Below are 12,048 nucleotides of genomic sequence, written 5' to 3' on the forward strand. Positions count from 1 at the left end.
CCGTCCAGTGAGCACTCAGGGCTGATTTCCTTAAGAATGGATAGGTTTGATCTTCTTGCAGTCCATGGGACTCTCAAGAGTCTCCTCCAGCACTCAGACTCATAGATTCATGCAATTGTAGAGTTATAAGGGACCCCAGGAGTCATCTAGTCCAACCCCCTGCAATGCAGGTATCTCAGCTAAAGCATCAATGACAGGTGTCCATCCAACCTCTGCTTAAAAACCTCCTGGGAAGAAGAGTCCACAATCTCCCAAGGGAGACTGTTCCACTGTCAAACAGCTCTTCCTATCGGAAAATTCTTGCTGATGTTTAGTCAGAATATCCTTCCTTGCCTGGGAGTAAGCACCATTGGACACAGTAATAGGTAAAAAAAAAAAAAAAAATGTAAAGGAGCCCTGGATGGTTAAGTCCAGGCAAAGGCAACTATGGGGTGTGGCACTCATTTCGCTGAGGAAGCCAATGTTTGTTCACAGACAGCTTTCCAGATCATGTGGCCAGCATGACTAAATTATTACTGGCACACAGAGGACTGTGACGGAAACCAGAGTGCACATAAACACCGTTTACCTTCCCGCCGCAGCGGTACCTATTTATCTACTTGCACTGTGTGCTTTTGAATGGCAAGGTTGGCAGAAGCTGGGACAGAGCAACGGGAGCTCACTCTGTCATGGGGATTCGAACCGCCGACCTTCCGATCAGCAAGGCCAAGAAGCTCAGTGGTTTAGACCACAGCATCACCTGCTCCGTTGCACACAGTAATGCCTCCAAGTAAACATGGAGAAGATGACACTGCCATTTGACATAGCTAGATCCTAACACCCCTGATTCAAACAGAAGCAAGCAGTTTATTGTAAGGACAACTTGCCTCAGAACCTTTCCCCAAACCCAGCTTCGCGCGCACACACAAAATCTTGCCAACCCAGTGTCCCTAAATGAATGCTATGATAGCCATGTATCTAATTCAGATCTCTGCTCAATTGACCCAGAACACACAGCTTCAGAGTTACATCTGGGGAAGGTAGGAGGATTAACTGCCCTATAACCCAATAGAGGAAGTGTGTGTGTGTTTGTGTGTTTGTGTGTTTGTGTGTGTGTCTTTGCCCTCTTTTCTTTCTAAAATCTGCAATCTGGCTGGGTCCCCTTTCCCCTACTTTGTCCCCCAGGCCACCTCCACCAGCACAGTCCTACCAACCGCGCCACTGTTCTGCCGGCACACACTGTTAAGTCACCGTTATAAATCCTCTTTGCCATTTCATTCAGTTCAAAGCTCCCTCTTACCAGCTTCAGTCCTTAATCTTGTGCTCCATAAATCAATCAGCTGGGGAGCTGGGCGGAATATCGAATTAGGTACTTTTGACTCGGCACTCCTGCTTCTGTTGAGCCTTGGCTGCAAGATGAGAAGGCAGGGAGGGCACCTAGAAATGCCACACCAAAAAGGTGCCCTCATTTGTGTGTATCAGAAGTGTGTGTGGTGTCCAGGTGTGTGCATGTCAGAGGTAAGGTCAGTTATATCAGAATATTTTATTGGCCCCAGGAGCAAGTTCCCTAAGTTGATTTGCTGAGCCTAATTAACTCTCTCTGTTCTCCTGAGGCTTGCACTATTGATAGCTGAAAGGCACTTAGTCACTCTCCATCTAAAATCTATCCCGCCACCGCCGCCCCCATCCCTGAGGTGTTGGGGATGTGGCATTGCTCCAACCCATGAATGCCATATTTGATTTGGTCTAAGGAGCTAAGATGCAGGGCTTGACACTCGCTGCAATGATAGATCCTTCCCAAAAAGGAAAATGCACCTTTGGTAGCCATTAAACAGACACTTTGTTTAGCTACTTGGCAAGGTGTTTTATTATGCTCGCTCTAGGGTTTTCCTTGAATCAGGGAGAACAGATTGGGTACCGTGATTGGAGCTAAAAGCAAACGTTGATCTATATATGGTGAATGAGAAGGCCGTTGGTGCAAAGCTGACGCTGCCCATTTCAATAAAGAACTAACTAACTGGCAAAGGATGAGATCAACCATAAAAAGATAGCTTTCCTCCCTACCTATCTGAGCATTCTTTGTTTATTTCCAAGGTTAATAATAATAATAATAGTTTTATTATTTGCACCCTGCCCATCTGACTGGGTTGCCCCAGCTGGGTGGCTTCCAGCATATATAAAAGCATAATAAAACACTGCACATTAAAAACTTCCCTATACAGGGCTGCCTTCAGATATCTTCTAAAGGTTGTATAGTTACTTATCTCCTTAACATCTGATGGGAGGGTGCCACTACCGAGAAGGCCCTCTGCCTAGTTCCTGTAACCTCACTTCTTGCAATGAGGGAACTGCCAGAAGACCCTCAGAGCTGGACCTCAGTGTCCAGGCTGAACTACGGGTATATATATATACAGGTTGCAGGTTCTGATCCCCAGATGGGACTGCCTGCATATTCCTGCATTGCAGGGGGTTGGACAAGATGTTCCTCAAGGTCCCTTCCAACTCTACAATTCTATGATTCTTGCATTTATTATATAATTACAGTTTGCCTTTTTTTTTTTTTTTTTTGGCATAGTACATTCAAGGTGCCTGATCGGCAGACTTTACGTAACAAAAGACCGCACACGAAACTTACAGAAATCATTAAGACAGGCAGAAACAGATAGCAGCATCCGCATGGCAAAATCTCAGCTGATCAAATCTATATAAAACAGAGGTATTGAACCTCAGGCTGGTGAGCTGAGACCCGAAACCTAGCTATAGGTCAAGCTGAGGCAAGGTAGAACCGATGTCAAGAGGCAGAGATGTAGCTCAGTGGCAGAGCACCTGCTTGCCATGCAGAAACCCCAATGTTCTGCTCCTGGAAAGCCCCTGCCAGTCAGTGTAGACAATACTGAGTTAGATGGACCAGCTGGCCTGAATTGGCATAAGACAGCTTCCAGTGTGCCCATGAGCCATGCTTGACCCATGCTGAGGTTGTCGGAGTGCAACAGAAGAGCTGATTGACTGCCATCCCTGGGGGGAAGCCCCACACGACCAAGCCGCGCTCTCAACTCCGCAACACCCGGGGACCTTCTTGGGTCTCCTCTTGGCACTCAGCTGCGTCTCTTCCTAGTGGGGCACCTTTGACTTTACTCCCGCAGTCTCCTTGCCCCCAGCTCACATGTCAGTCCAGCTTCCTATCCCTCGCTGGTGACAGTCATTCGAAGCGCAGAGTCGGTCTCTCTCTCCTTCTCCTTTTTGTCTAAAGGTTCCCTTTGCAATAACTCTCCTTTATTTCAAAGCACTTAAACACCCGGCTCTGTAAATCCCTATTACCCCAGCTCAGAGAGTGCTCTTTAAGTACTGCTTTGAATTAAGGTTCTCAAATATGCATTCAATTTCCCTTTTAAAGGGGTAGTTAACGTAGGTTACATAAATAGCTATTATTAAATACGTGCGCTGAAGATTAGCCACTGCTGAGAGTAATGGATATGTGTCTAACTAGTATGATATATACCGCATTTCCCTATTACATAGCTGTTGGATGTACGTCCGCTTAGAACCCTGAATGGGAGTTTGCAGGGAATGAGGGAGGGAATTAAATGACTTGAGGCTCTTTCGCCTGCGTGCAGAACAGCCTCAGGTAGGATCATCGATTGCAGCCCCCCATCACTTCCCCAGACACAGGGCTAGGTCTTTATTCTAAATGCTCTCCAGTCTTTATACCTGGCCAGGAATGTTGCTCCTGGGTGTTCTACCCAGAAGTGCTGTGTTGTGAACCTCTTAGCACCTGAGATTGCTTTGAAGCAGGAAACTTGAAACGAATAGAAAAGTCTCTCAAAGTAATCTTGAACAACACAGTCCTATATATGTTTGTTCAGTAGTTGCATTCAGCAGGGCTTACTCCCTATTAAATGCATTTAGGATTGCAGCCCTAGGGATGTTCTCTCTCCTCTTTAATTTAATTCCCACTTTTCCATCACATAGTTCTGTGCGACTCCCCCCTTTCTATCTCCACAGCAACCATGTAAGGTAGGTTAGGCTGCATTTTTATATGGCTGAATGGGACCTCCTTGGAGAACCGAACCAGAGAAGCTACCTAGGAACTTTCTTAAATCCTATGAGAACTGAAACACAACCACCTTACAAAATTCACATTTCTCTGAATTCTGCAGTGCAGTTCTCCAGCCAGGTAATCTATACGCACAAAATCATACACTGGGGGTAAAGCGTCCATACATTAGCTCAAATAATACACAGAAAGCATTATTTTAGGGGAAATCACTTTGTAAAAATGTGTAAGGTAAAGTTAAAGGGACCCCTGACCATTAGGTCCAGTCGTGACCGACTCTGGGGTTGCGGCGCTCATCTTGCTTTATTGGCCGAGGGAGCTGGCATACAGCTTCTGGGTCATGTGGCCAGCATGACTAAGCCGTTTCTGGCGAACCAGAGCAGCGCACAAAAACGCCATTTACCTTCCCGCCAGAGGGGTACCTATTTATCTACTTGCACTTTGACGTGCTTTCGAACTGCTAGGTTGGCAGGAGCAGGGACCGAGCAACGGGAGCACACACAAGAGTGTACATTGGGAGGAATTTGCATTAAATGCTGATGGATTTACATGAGAACTTTTAAAAAGAGAAAATCACAAACTGAAGTGGAAATGTGGCTAGATGAACTTAAGATGGGGGGGGGGTGAGAAACAGAGAAACTGAAATCAACAGAGTTGCCCATCCCTACTTTATTGTCAGTCCCATTGAACTGAGTGAGAGCTACTTCTGGGTAGACATGTCCAGGATTGCACTGCATGACCGAAATCAACTCATTAATAAGATATTTGTTGGTTTTAGTGCTGGCTTTTATTGGTTCTTTGCTCCTTTATGAGAGTTTTATGCTGGTCTCTTGTTGATCTTTGAACTGCCATCATTTCTTTTGTACTGGCTGTTTCAGCTCTGAATGTATTTTGCATTTAGTTGCTTTTGAATTTGTGAGCTGTCCCAGAGCACGTGGCTAATTGGACAGCATATAAATGATAATCAATAACAATAACAATTGTCCCACAACCAGAATGAGGACTCAGTAAAAGGAACAGGTTGAAGGCTATATTTATTAAAATACAACAAGGAATAATTTGCACCAAACTCACACAACAAATGTGTGCAAGTAAAACCCCACACAGACAATGGGAAAATATCATACTTGCTGCTCAGGTATAAATCACCCCAGATCAGCTCCATCACCCAAGTTAGTGTGATAGGAGGGCAAATACAATCTCCCATAAAGGGAATCCATGGGTTTGTGAACTGACCAGGGCTACTCACCTGCACTCTACAGCATTCAGCAGGTGGCACATGCCAGATATTGAGTGCACAGACCAAATCATCCCACAACTCACCTGATCAACAATAGGGTTAGTGAAGTGCCCTCCACCTAGCAGTTAGCAAAGTCACTTAAAATAACACAGAGGCCATAGAGAAAAGTCCTGAAAACACTTTACTGAACAATAAACAGTCTTTGAGGAGAAAGGAACAGATAGGTTATGACTACTGCAGACTTTGTACAAAGCAGGGAGACACTCAACCAAACATACAAAAGAAAGCTCCCTCCAAACTACATAGCCAATCAGACTTACCACAGTTGCCATTGTGTCTGTTGCTATGTAACAACTCCATCGATCCATCCCCATCTTAGCTAGTTGACTTTAACACTAATAGGATTAACCTTTCAGTTTCAAACTGGGTGATCCGCACTGTTGCTCTTCCAACACCAGCATGGCCCTGGGTACTGACCATGCTCTACACCAGGCATAGGCAAACTCGGCCCTCCAGATGTTTTGGGACTACAACTCCCATCATCCCTCACCACTGGTCCTGTTAGCTAGGGATGAGGTGAGTTGTGGTCCCAAAACATCTGGAGGGCCGAGTTTGCCTATGCCTGCTCTACACCACTTACCTGCCCAGACTGAATGTCAATATACAACAGCCAAATCAAAAACCAAACCCACCACAAACCTATGGAAATCAGAGCAGTATGAAGCAGGTGAAAAAAAGGTGTGTGCAAAGCCAATGCACCCCCAAAATTCCTACCTAGCCCTGAATGTTGCTGTTGTTTAGTCGTTTAGTAGTGTCCGACTCTTCGTGACCCCATGGACCAGAGCACACCAGGCACTCCTGTCTTCCACTGCCTCCCGCAGTTTGGTCAGACTCATGTTTGTGGCTTCGAGAACACTGTCCAACCATCTCGTCCTCTGTCGTCCCCTTCTCCTTGTGCCCTCCATCTTTCCCAACATCAGGGTCTTTTCCAGGAAGTCTTCTCTTCTCATGAGGTGGCCAAAGTATTGGAGCCTCAGCTTCATGATCTGTCCTTCCAGTGACCACTCAGGGCTGATTTCCTTAAGAATGGATGCGTTTGATCTTCTTGCAGTCCATGGGACTCTCAAGAGTCTCCTCCAGCACCATAATTCAAAAGCATCAATTCTTCGGCGATCAGCCTTCTTTATGGTCCAGCTCTCACTTCCATACATCACTACTGGGAAAACCATGGCTTTAACTATACGGACAACCCCACAAAGGGAGTGGGGACAAGATGTTGAAGAGAGGAGAAGAATGGAGCGCTCATAGGAGGGGCCACCTTTTATGGGCAGCCTGCTCCCTCAAAGGCAGCCCCGGATTTGGGGCACTGTGGCTGGTTCCCCCAAACAGGGCATCAAGCCAAGAGGGTGCAAAACTGAGAAGATCCATAATTGAGAAGATCCATTTTGGGACACCAATTTTTGGCCTCACTCAGGGTGCCATGTTATGAATAATTGCCAAAGTCCACCACTGCTGAGGCTATCAACCAATGTCTCCCACATGAATGTAGCCCTCACCTCTTTGCTTTGGGTGCCTCCTTCTTCATTGGGATGGAACAATGGTGTGGCCCATGGGGATGGAAGGCAAGATAGTCAACAACCAGGATGGAACTTCCATTTCATCAGCTGTTTGTGTGGGGAGTCCAGCCCTGCTTTCTGTAAGTATTGTCCATGTAAGCAGATCCAGCCATGTCTCTCCACCTACTGAACTAGATGGACCTGAATTGCAGGGGGTGGGACTAGATGACACTTTGGGTCCCTTCCAGATCTATAATTCTTTGACCAATGGTCTGACTCAGTATAACATAGCTTCCTGTGTTCCTATGTGGTGGGGAAATAGCATTCAAACCTAAGTATTTCATGTCGATTATTAGTATTTTTTAAAATCATAGATTAATGTGGAGATGGACTAGACCAGTGCTTTCCCCCCCTAAAACAATGTTTAGGGGTACTCTCATTTTGACTCCATGAAATCACCATTTTATAGTTCAAATCGGGGGAAATAAATACAGTAAATGGACAAAAGTACAAAGATTCACAAAATGTTTAAGAGCATGCGTCCCCCTGCATCCCCCCCCCCAGGAAAAAAAGCATTGGACTAGACCAAACTAATAAACGAATGAACACTCTCAAGAGTAGCCTGAATCAGAAACAGATCAATCAGCCCATCACCACCAAGAGCATCCCTGATAGACTCTTAGGTGCCGCTTGGACTCTGAAAGTTTGGTTTGACGTTCCCTTTTCTTTCTTAGCTTTGCTTTTTGCACTCTCTGAATCCTTAGCTATTCTTTCTCCTCTCGCCTTCTCAATCTTCTATCTTTGGCAGCCTTTAGACTCTCCGGAGGGTAGCGGTAGCAGGGAGTAGGGTACTAATGGGCTTGCCGATTCCTGACTACAAGCATATCACAGCAAAGGCATTCTCTGTGCTTTGACGAAGTCCCCCACCAGTTTTGTGCTGTCTTTTTCAATGAGGTTGGGGAAATGAGAGACGCGCACGCACACGCACACACACACACACTTGCACACAAAGCATAAGACTAAAAAAAGGATGTGAGATGAAAATAACTCGCCGAGCCGCATCCCATGTGTTGGGAAAGATCAAGCGCTAATGATGATTCTCGTGTGTCGGTGACAGTTGTGTCTGTTGCGTGTATATATGTTTTTAACTGTGAGACCACATGGGAAGCTCTTTATGCAGCCAGGGTGTCTTTGACAGCCGCTGTGAACACATTGGATTCTAACTGCTGGCAAAAAGACTCATCCCATTAAAAGCTGTCGATAAAGGGAAGGGAAATGACAAGGGGGCTTGGAAGGGGAGCCAGGCAGCAGGAGGAGACGGGAGCTGCCACTGCCAATGTCATTACTAGGAATGAGAAGGAGCTTTTGCATAAAGGCACCATGTGTTTCTATTAGCAGCAGCAGGAAGGAGCCTCTCTGCATTGGCTGTGCTTATGCCATAGAGGGAAAGGAGAGAGAGAGAGAGAGAGAGAGGGAGGGAGGGAGGGAGGGAGAGGGAGAGCCTTATAATGTGACACAGATGAAAAAGTCATGATGGGCTTGTCTGGCACTGCAACCCTTGGCCCCAGAGGTTTGGGTCAGAGTGTAAGGTTGGGGGAGCAATTAGTTTCCTTTTGCATTCACACTTCCCGAAACAATTCAAGAACCAAAACGCAACCATCCTTTGAAACGCTCCAAATTTTGCAATGCAGCCAAGTCGCATGCAGAAAAACCTAAATGCTAGCGTAAAGAGTCCAAAAAGTTGGAATTACAGTGGTACCTCGGGTTACATATGCTTCAGGTTACATACGCTTCAGGTTACAGACTCCGCTAACCCAGAAATAGTACCTCAGGTTAAGAACTTTGCTTCAAGATGAGAACAGAAATCACGAGGCAGCGGCGCGATAGCAGTGGGAGGCCCCACTAGCTAAAGTGGTGCTTCAGGTTAAGAACAGTTTCAGGTTAAGAACGGACCTCTGGAACGAATTAAGTACTTAACCCAAGGTACCACTGTATATACAAAAAATACTGGTTGCTCCACTGCCCTCAGCAGCATAGCTGTCAACTTCCCCCTTTTTTTAAGGGACATTCCCTTATTCCAAATAGGATTCCTTGCAAGAAAAGGGAAAAGTTGACAGCTGGGGGGGGGGCTCAGGAGAGGGCCTTCTCTGTGGCAGCCCCCAAGTTATGGAATTCACTCCCCATAGAGATGTGCCTGGCACATACATTATGCAGCTTCCAGAGAGTGCTGAGGATTTTGCTCTGGTTTTTGATTCTGGCGACACTGTGATTGTAAGCTGTTTAAAACCATTTGTAACATTGTGTTTTAATTGTTGTAATCTTCCCTGGGACTTGGGGTGAAGGATGGGATAATGATGGTGATATAAATTGTTCTGCAAAAAAATGTGCATATTAGGCAAAATGCATATGAATAGGAGTATATTAGGAGAAATTCACACTAAAATGCTGATTCATTTTCATGACCACTTTTTTTTAAAAAAAATCATGATATGGAAAAGTGAAGAACTGAAATTTGGATTGCAAAAATGAGAAACAATGAGAACCTGCAATTGACACATTCGCCTCTCCCTATCTGAATTGCAGTTCTAAAACACCTAATCTCACAAGATCCAAGACTTTATGATGAGGGAATCTGGGATTGCCTCCAGACTATCAGTATTTTTGCAGGAGGGATTCATGTGCATACTGGACCTTTGGGTTTGCACCAAGAAGTGCTCCGTCATATGGGCAGTGGCAGAACAAGTCCACTTTTAAAGAATGAACAGTTTTTGCAGTTTGGAAAATGATGAGGAAATGCATTGAAAAGTCTGGGGTGAACAAATGATTAATGGAAATATCACACAAGCAAATCAAGATGAATGATTATTGTTGTGTAGCCTCCCCACAAACAAATCAGAATGAATACTCAGCAAAGATGAGATATACTCTATCCTTCATGTAAGCTATGTGCAAGAAAATACAGGTTAATTCTGAATAAATAGGTGGTCTGGAGGAGCCTTGGCTTGCTCCCTTCCTCATCCCAAGTAACCCCTAAAAGGGTAATTGTCTCTTCTGGAGGAAAAAAAATACTTGTTACAGGAAAGGGAAGGTTGTGTTATGCACCTGTGATATTGGCCTGCATCAAAGATGCTCTTGTCTTTTCCCAAAGCTCAGGTTGTGGTGTGAACAGTCCTTAAGTGCCTTGAGGGTTGTGTCCAGAATAATTACCATCTATTTCTTTGGTGGCTCTCCCAAGACTTTTTCTTTTCTCCTTCTCCTTGCAAATGAGAGGCCAGCAATGTTAGCTGTAAACTTTTGCTGACAGCGCTCGGGTAATTTGCAAACCTCTAGGCATGCCAATACCTGTTCAGCTTACTTGCAGGTAAATTGATACACAGGAGAGTCCCGGAGACACTCTCTCAGGATGAAGAATCCATAGGCTCATTAAAACGGTGATGCAACAATACAGTCAAGTTGCACTGCGCGGGGAGCTCCAGCCCTTTGAAATGAATAAGCAATTTCTTTGTGGCAGAAGACGCATATCTCTTAGCAATGTAGCATTATCACATCCTCTCGCAAGACAAGCTGTACTAATGCAGAAAGAGGGTACAGTGTTTGGGGACACAAAGAAGGATTGGAAAGCGCCCCCCCAGGGAAGAAGAACTTGTCAAAGGGGGGAATGCATCTGGTCTAGTGATTAATTGGTCTGATTTGGGGTAAGGGGTCAGCAAACTTTTTCAGTCCACTGTCCCTCAGACCTTGTGGGGGGCTGGACTATATTTTTTTGGGGGGGGGGATGATGCAAGAGCACCATGAGCCCCGGTGGCTGCTTACCTGTGTCTTGTGAGTGGCAGAGGCTGGCGATGGCAGCGGAGGGATGATGAGCAGCGTGCGATATGGCTCCGGAGAGGGGCTTCTTAAAATGGTGGCTGCTCGAGCGCTGCTGCTGCTGCTGGCACCAACAAAGCCCAGCCCCCTTCCTCCTCTAGTCAGGGCAGGGAGAAGCCAGGAGGAGGGAGGGAGGAGGTGCCACGACTGTCATGTGAGAGAGAGGGAGGGAGAGGGAAAGAATACTGGCGATCCACACAGCGATTCCCGGACCATCCGTGAGCCGGATCCAGAAGGCAATTGGGCCTGATCTGGTCCGTGGGCCTTAGTTTGCCTAGCCATGATATACACCTATCTGCCAATGTAGCCCAGGGTTGCCTGTACTGACTAGCAGGAAGGAGAGTTCCCCCACCTCACCTTCTACCTTGATCCTTTCAAGTCATAGATGGAGGACATGTGGAACATAAGAAGAAGAATGCTGCTAGATCAAGACAAGGGGCATCCTTATTCCTATAGAAAGTCCACAAACAGGGCCTGAGGGCAACAGTGGTCTCCACTCTTCTGATTCCCAGAAACTGATATTCAGAGGCATACTGCTTCAAATTGTGAAGTTAGAGCATAGCCATTATGGCTAGAAGCCATTGATACATTCAGGTGCTGTTGGGCTTCAACTCTCATCATCCCTGAGCATTTGCATCGAGGATCACAGGGCAGTTTACAATAGTAAAAGAAGACAAATACATACCATAGTAACAAGCAATAACAATAACTTATAACTCCCCCTCCCGTTAAAAAGCCATAGATTTTGTTTAATTAGCCAAAGAACTGAGAGAAGAGGAATGCTTTTGCCTAATGCCTAAAAATATGTCATGAAGGTGCCAGGTGAGCCTTCCTGGGTAGAGCATTCCACAAATGGGGAGCCACCACAGAAAAGGCCCTTTCTCATGTTGCCACCCTCCAGACCTCTCTTGGAGGAAGCACATGAAGGAGGGCCTCAGATGATGATTGCAGGAACCAGATCAGTTCATATGGGGAGAGGCAGTCTTCAAGGTATTGTGGGCCTGAGCCATTTAAGGCTTTATAGGTCAAAACCAGCACTTTCATTGAATTGGGCGTGGAAGCTAAATGGCAGTCCGTGCAGTTGGGCCAGGATAGGTGTCATGCGCTCAAACTGTCTTTGTCCTGGGACTCAGCTTGTTGTTTAGTCATTTAGTCAGTCCGACTCTTCATGACCCCATGGACCAGAGCACACCAGACACTCCTGTCATCCACTGCCTCCCGCAGTTTGGTCAAACTCATGTTAGTAGCTTCAAGAACACTGCCCAACCATCTCGTCCTCTGTTGTCCCCTTCTCCTTGTGCCCTCCATCTTTCCCAACATCAGGGTCTTTTCCAGGGAGTCTTCTCTTCTCA

This window comes from Podarcis raffonei, chromosome 8, assembly GCF_027172205.1.
Source record: "Podarcis raffonei isolate rPodRaf1 chromosome 8, rPodRaf1.pri, whole genome shotgun sequence".
In the NCBI taxonomy this organism is placed as follows: Eukaryota; Metazoa; Chordata; class Lepidosauria; order Squamata; family Lacertidae; genus Podarcis; species Podarcis raffonei.